Raw genomic sequence first — 7,858 nt, 5'->3', positions numbered from 1 at the left:
TGTTATTTCCATATTTAACGCTCTTAGCTTATTCGATGGTATTGATGGCATATTATGTTTTTTAATAAATTCTTCTATTCTCTGCAAGTTCGTACCTTCTTTCTGATAAACCAATTCATAATGTTTTTGAAAGGCTTTCACAATCTCGCTTGATTTCTCTAGAACTCTATCATTACATTCAATCTTATTAATAATTTTCTCTTTTTGTTTCTTCTTTAGTTGCCAGGTTAATAATTTGCTTGGTTTATTTGCCCATTTAAAATTTTTGTATTTCCAAAATTGTAAATTTTGGTCCAATTCTTCATCAATCATTTTCTCATATTCCAATTTTAAAATTTTTAATTCATGGATTATGGCTTCATTTCCCTTTTTTAATAGTTTTTTTTCCTTCTTTCTAATTTCTTGTAACAAATTAGCCTTTTTCTCCTCTCTGATTTTCTGCCATTTTGCGTTTTGTTGAATGAAGAACCCACGTAACATTGCTTTCCCTGCGTCCCAGACTATAGTGGGGTCCACTTCTCCCCCATTATTTATATCTAAATAGTCTTTGTATTGTGTTGATACATCTTGAATTATTTTTGAATTTTTTAACAGGAACACATTCAGCCTCCATCTTCTATCTTTTACCTCTGGAACCAACGTCAACCATACCGGGTTATGGTCCGATAAGGTGTGTGAGCTTATTTCCGCTTTTGCTAATCTCAAAACAAGTTCCCTGGGGATCCAAATGGCGTCTATTCTAGACGCCACCTGGTGTCTGTGAGAGAAAAATGTGAAATCTTTTTGAGAGGGATGTTTATGTCTCCACGCATCCACCAAATCTAGGTTTCCCGTCAGATCATCAAAAATTTTTGGCAGCTTATTTTGTTTTTTCCTTTGAAAAGGGCCTGATTTATCTAAAGTTGGATTTTTAATTCCATTCCAATCTCCTAACAGTATAATTTTATCTCCGTGATATTTCATCAATTGGTCCTCTAATTCTTTAAAAAAAAACCACTTTGCTGCCATTCGGGGCATAAACCCCCACCCAGATCCAGTTCTCTCCTTCAATCCGTGTTTTTACGATTACAATCCTACCTTTTTTATCTTTCCATAACAGTTCTGGGCACCATTTATTTTTTATATATATCACCACTCCTCTCTTCTTCTTCGTGTCGGATGTTACAAAATCTAGGCCCAATTTTTCATTTTTTAAAACCCTTTCATGTTTGTTATTTACATGTGTCTCTTGGAGACATATTACATCCCACTTTTCTTTTTTCAATATATGGCTAGTCCTGTTTCTTCTTATTATTCAATCCATTAATGTTCCAAGAAATTACTTTAATACTCATATTTATTCAATATAACCAATTAGATGTCGAGAGGAAGAGAAAGGTGTGAAAGAGGAGGAAAAAAAGAAAAGAGAAGGGAGACAAAATACAAAGAGAGAAGAAGAAAACAGACAGAGGATAGTAGTCAGGAGTAGAATATTTGTCTATTATTAAAGTCCAGCCCACAAGTATGTTGTGAGATTAATCTTCTATCGCTCCTTCTTCTTCAGCCTCGTCAAGATCGCTTGCCGCTGATTCTCCCTCCTCACCTTCCGCTTCAATTTCTGTCTCTTCCTCTCTCAGTTCTTGTCTCTCCCTAGACTCTCCATTCCTTTCCGCCCCTAGTTGTTGTGAGTATGTCCTGTAAAATCTATCGGCAGAGTCCGGCGTCTCAAACTTTCTCCACCTTCCCTTATAAAAAAGTGAAAGACCCTCTGGGTATTCCCATTTAAAGAAGATCTTTTTAGCTTGCAGGTGTTTGGTCAAGAATTGGTATTTCTTTCTTTTCTGAAGCAAGTGTGGTGGAATTTCCTTCATGACCACTATCTCAACACCGTCCATCATCAGTTTCCTTTTCCCTTTAGTCTGTAGAATTTTATTTCTGAGCCATAAGGTCGTGAAGGACACCAGGCAGTCTCCTGGCCAGTTGTTCATTCTTGCTTTCCTGGAGTAGATCCTGAAAGCCTCCTCAATTCTTGCTTCTATCTCTGACTCTTCTATCTGGAGCCAATTCGCCAAGGCTTTGGACACTCTGGTCTCAATGTTCTCCTGTGGTAATTCTGGAATATTTCGAAAACGGAGCGTTTTTTCTCTTAATTTCATTTGCATAAGAGCCAAGGCATCTTGTTGGGCTTCATAAGCCGCCTTTTGCTTATCAAGCTCTTTCCTTATATCTTCCATCTCTTTCTTTCCACCTCTTTTTTTCCTTAGAGATCTTGTCCACTGTTTTTTCAATAGTTTGGTTTTTAGATTGAAGCTCTTGAATGGTCTCTGCCGATTTGTTTGAAGTCTCTACCAGTTTTTCCAAATGATTTTTAGTTTCCTGAGTGTCCTTTGCAATGGTTTCGTATTTCTCTTCAATCTTTTCCACCTTATCTTCCAAGGTTTTCACCCTCTCATTCATCTCAGTCTTAATTTCTGCTAGGTCCTGTTTTATTTTGCTTATATCGCTCCTTAGGCTCAGAATCAGCTCTTTAAGCTCCATTTCGTGATTGGTTAAAGAAGTTCTTCTTTGTAATGTGGTCTCGGCATTTAGTTTCTTCACTTTCTCCAATTTCTTGTTATCTTGTGGCATGCCTCTATTTGGACACACGGTGGCGCACTTGCTTATTAGACGAAGGGCAATCACTGGGAAAGCAGGCTTTGTTTAAGCCGCTGACTATCAATATTGTCTCTCCTTAATTATGCTGTGTCCCTTTAACTGTCCGACGCTCCTGGCGCTGTGCGTCTCGTCACTTCCCCGTTCTCTAGCACTTTTTCTGCTTAGTCATACTGTCTGTAGCTCTGTCGCCATTTTACCTCAGATAATTCCCCTCTCCCCTTTGCCACACTGTTACACGACTCAGGACTTGCGTGTGTGTGCTTCCCTCAATTCAAAGTCCAACTGGCTCCAGTAAATTAGTCCATATATCTCCCCCCTAAATAAACGTTGGTTTATCCCTGCAAGCGTCTCTTTAAAAACTTTCTGCTTCACTCCTTCCCTTCTCCCCGTCTCACTTGTTTTGCAATTATATGTCTCACTGCGTGCGGAGAGGGACGCTCTCAGCGCTTTTGTTGCCCCTTCTCACTTAGTTCAAATCACGCCCGGGGGTTTGCAGATGGGATTAAAATAGATGGAATTTTACCGGCGAGAGCGCTCAGGCGCGGTTTGGCTGTCTCTGCTGGTCCCGCTGTTCTTAATACGTCGCAGTGTCCCGGTCTCTTTCTTCCTCGCGCCGTGCGCGCGAGATATCCGGAGTACCCACGGACACGACCGACCGTTCGGACGGGGATCGCCTCCCCGACCTTTCTTGGGGTCCGCAAGCCACGCGGGACTCCCCCTTTGCCCAGCAGAGTTAGAAGAGCAGCAGCGCTCTTTTTTCCTGCCTGTGAGACGATCCGCGGCAAAACCGGAAGTCACCCCTCCAGCCTCATGTTCCCCACCCCAAATTTAAAGCCCTGAGAGGAGTACTGTGTCCAGTTCTGGGCACCACAGTTCAAGAAGGACACTGACAAGCTGGAACGTGTCCAGAGGAGGGCAACCAAAATGGTCAAAGACCTGGAAACAATGCCTTATGAGGAACGGCTTAGGGAGCTGGGTATGTTTAGCCTGGAGAAGAGAAGGTTAAGGGGTGATATGATAGCCATGTTCAAATATATTAAAGGATGTCACATGGAAGAGGGTGAAAGGTTTTTTCTGCTGCTCCAGAGAAGCGGACATGGAGCAATGGATTCAAACTACAAGAAAGAAGATTCCACCTAAACATTAGGAAGAACTTCCTGACAGTAAGAGCTGTTCGGCAGTGGAATTTGCTACCAAGGAGTGTGGTGGAGTCTCCTTCTTTGGAGGTCTTTAAGCAGAGGCTTGACAGGCATATGTCAAGAATGCTTTCATGGTGTTTCCTGCTTGGCAGGGGGTTGGACTGGATGGCCCTTGTGGTCTCTTCCAACTCTATGATTCTATCCGGACCTCATAACTCTTCCCAGACCACAAGCCTAATTCATCCTGAGCCCTCCAATATTCTTTTTGCTGTTTCGATGATATGCGCCGCAACCCCCCAGCTGGTCACAACTGGACCTAATGGTCAGGGGTCCCTTTATGATATGCTGAAGAACTGACATGCTGAAGAACTGACTGACCAGCATGTCATTATTAGATGGGCACAGGATAGCATCCAATGGGATAAATTGTGGGGGGAGGATATAAACTTTACGGCCTGTATGGGGATAAGGGAAAATATGTGGGAAATGGTATTTAGGTGGCATTTGACACCGGCTAAATTAGCAAAAATATATAAAAATGAGGCGGATAAATGTTGGAAGTGCAATGAAGGAATAGGAGACTATTTCCATTGCTGGTGGAGCTGTAATAAAGTGAGTAAATTTTGGAATGATGTATATGAAAAATTGAAAAGAATGCTAAAATGGACATTTGGGGGGGGAAACCCGGAGATTTTCCTTTTAAGCTTTAATACCGGAGAATATCCCTAAGGATAGGAGAAAGAAGGAATGAGTTCAAAATGGGTGATATGCCTAGAATAGGACCAACAAGTTATTTGGTATATAATCAAAATTAAGGAGGATAGAATCTAATCTAAATATATCTGAGGAATATATAAATATATCTGAGGAATATATAAAGGAAGAAACATAAGGGTTTAGAAATGGTGAGAGGGAACCCATATCAAATATCTGGAAGTTCTTTTTTTTGTACTTTTTGTATTTTGTGTATTTTGTGTTTTATGTTTTGTTTTTGTTGTTTTATGTACCGTATTATTTGTATGGTTTTTTAAAATAAGAAATAAAGATGTTTTTAAAATTAAAAAAAAGATATGCAGAAGAACTGGGGGGGATGGGAAGAAATATCATTGTGGATTGAAGCAGAAATGGCATGCTTGATCTCAAATCTCCCCTTTGACCTTGTGGGCTTAGTATCCTTCAACCAAATCAGGCATCCCCAAACTTCGGCCCTCCAGATGTTTTGGACTACAATTCCCATCATCCCTGACCACTGGTCCTATTTGCTAGGGATCATGGGAGTTGTAGGCCAAAACATCTGGAAGGCCGCAGTTTGGGGATGCCTGAACCAAATACTGTCAAAGTGACTACAATGGATGGTACTGGTGCATCCTTAAACGGTCGAACACAAGGTGACAAGTGTGACTGGAAACCAGGGACAGGGAAGCCAAATGAACAAGCCCAGACGCCATAGAAAGGATTGACAGAAATGCCAAAACCTCAGAAAGTCCACTAGCTGGGTGGAATGTGTCTTGCAACTCTGATAGAGCCTCTTGCTTGATTGGATAGAAGATAGAGCAGGGAGGTGTGTGGGTGTTAGAAACCATTCATTCCACTTGAGAATGTTAGGATATATTTCTTTGAATCTTGAAAATTTTAGAATCTATTTAGCTTTTTAATAATAATAATAATAATAATAATAATAATAATAATAATTTTTATTGATTTTTTGACATATAATAACAAAACATACATCAGCCACACACCAACCCCGGCATTACCTAAAATAGAAAACAAAAAACACAAATAAAAACATTAACATATCTAAACATAAAAATAAAAACATACATATATAATTCAAAAACCATTCATCTTTTCTGACATTGTAGGTTGACCTCCTCAGCCCCCCTTACTGTGGTTCATCTTATACTCTCTTTGGCAATTTTATAATCATAATCTTAACATTGTTTCTTTCTATCTTAGACATGTTTATACCTCTTAAATTTTACACCAAAATTCTATAATTATCCTTTTCATTATATATTACATATTTATCATCTATGACAACACCATACTCCTCTCTCCTTACATATTATATTTCTGCCTTAAACATACTTCTTCATTTAATTCATATTATAAAATTCTTAATCTGCTTTTACACTATACTAAACTAAAGAATTTTAGAATATATTTAGAAGCAGCTGCCATGAGTCTAACCCCTAAAGTGAAGGAAATTTTGAAAGCATTTGTTAGATATCATAGAACCATAGAATTGTAGAGTTGGAAGGGACCCCAAGAGTAATCTAGTCTAACCCCCGGCAATGCAAGAATTGCATCTAAAGCATCCATGACAGATGGCCATCTAACATCTGCTTAAAAACCTCCAAGGAAGGAGAGTCAACCACCTGCCAAGGGAGTCTGTTCCACTGTCAAATAGCTTTTTACTGTCAGACAGTTCTTCCTGATGTTTAGTCAGAACCTGCTTACTTGTAACTTGAAGCCATTGTTCAGGTCCTACCCTTCAGATCAGGAGAAAACAAGCTTGCTCCATCTTTCATGTAACAGCCCTTTAGATATTTGAAGATGGCTATCATATCTCCTCTCAGTCTCCTCTTTTCTCATTGAATCTCTTTTCAATGTCCCTTCAGTATTCTGCCGAAGGAGGACTTTTCACTGAAATGGCAAAAATCAGGAGAGAGAGGGAGGGAGAGGGGGGGGGGTGGAGGTTCCAGTTAGTTTTACATTTCCATACCTACAGATAAAAGAGATATCTCAGTCAGCATGAAGACCATGAATTAAGGAAATAGTGCATGGATTCCACCGTTGAAATGCTGGTGGAGTACAGGAGCCTGACAGCCCTTTTTATATGGGTTGGTGACACACCTTGAGGAAGTGAGTTTTGCTTAGTTCCAAGAGCTCATCATTGACTGTCCGTCCCATCTTTGTCAGACTTGCGTAACTTTGATTGAAAGTCTCCAATTATTTTGTTTCTCTCCCTGAGTTATTTTATTTTCATCCAGGCTTCATTCTGTAATGTGTGCAAGCTAACCCCCTTGGAATGGTGTTGAGCTTAGAAAATACAGAAAGACAAATATTTAGGGCCTGAATCCTCTGTTCCAACCCTACCGCTAGGGTTTCTAATTTGCTCAATTAGAAAACTGTAACATGTAATATCCATTGTGTTAATTGCAGGACATAACCAGTGTTTAAGGATCACCCCACTAGATGGAAACATCATCCTAATTTTTCATTATTGCACAAAACCATGATTAGTTATGTGTGTGTGTGTGCCTAATCTTACATAAGTAGGGGACATGGGTGGCGCTGTGGTCTAAACCACTGAGCCTCTTGGGCTTGCCGATCAGAAGGTTGGTGGTTCAAATCCCTGTGACAGGGTGAGCTCCCATTGCTCGGTCCCAGCTCCTGTCAACCTAGCAGTTCGAAAGCACGACCCCCCCCCCCAAAAAAGTGCAAGTAGATAAATAGGTACCACTCCGGTGGGAAGGTAAACGGTGTTTCCGTGCGCTGAGTGTTCTGTTGCGCCAGAAGCAGCTTAGTCATGCTGGCCACATGACCCAGAAAAACTGTCTGCAGATGAAGACCGGCCTCCCTCGGCCTGTAAAGTGAGATGAGCGCCGCAACCTCAGCTGCACTGGTTGCCCATTTCCAGGCCCAAATTCAAGGAGCTTGTGTTATTTTTGCAAGTTTTTTTAAATCATTTGTAATATTGTGTTTTAATGCTGTACTCCACCCTGGGATTGAATAGTTAAGGGCATATAATAATTATATATTATATTATATTATATTATATTATATTATATTATATTAGTATGTCCTTAATCATTAGGTCCCAGGGTGGAGTAACATTAAAACACAATATTAAAACAATTTAAATATAGAATTATTAAATATAGAATACTAATACTTGGGAAGGGCTTTATCTTAATAGCTTTCCAGTATTTCAGACAGGGATCATTCCTGGAGATGCCCAGAATAAATTGAAAGTTCTCAATGGAGAGGTGTAATAAGTAGGGTTCTCCCAGGGATCTGTGCTTCAGCCTGTAATTTTGAACCTATTTGTAAATAACCTGGAGCTAGGGGTGAGCAGT

Source organism: Zootoca vivipara, chromosome 16 (assembly GCF_965207765.1).
Source record: "Zootoca vivipara chromosome 16, rZooViv2.hap1.1, whole genome shotgun sequence".
In the NCBI taxonomy this organism is placed as follows: Eukaryota; Metazoa; Chordata; class Lepidosauria; order Squamata; family Lacertidae; genus Zootoca; species Zootoca vivipara.
This window is presented reverse-complemented; position numbering follows the sequence as displayed.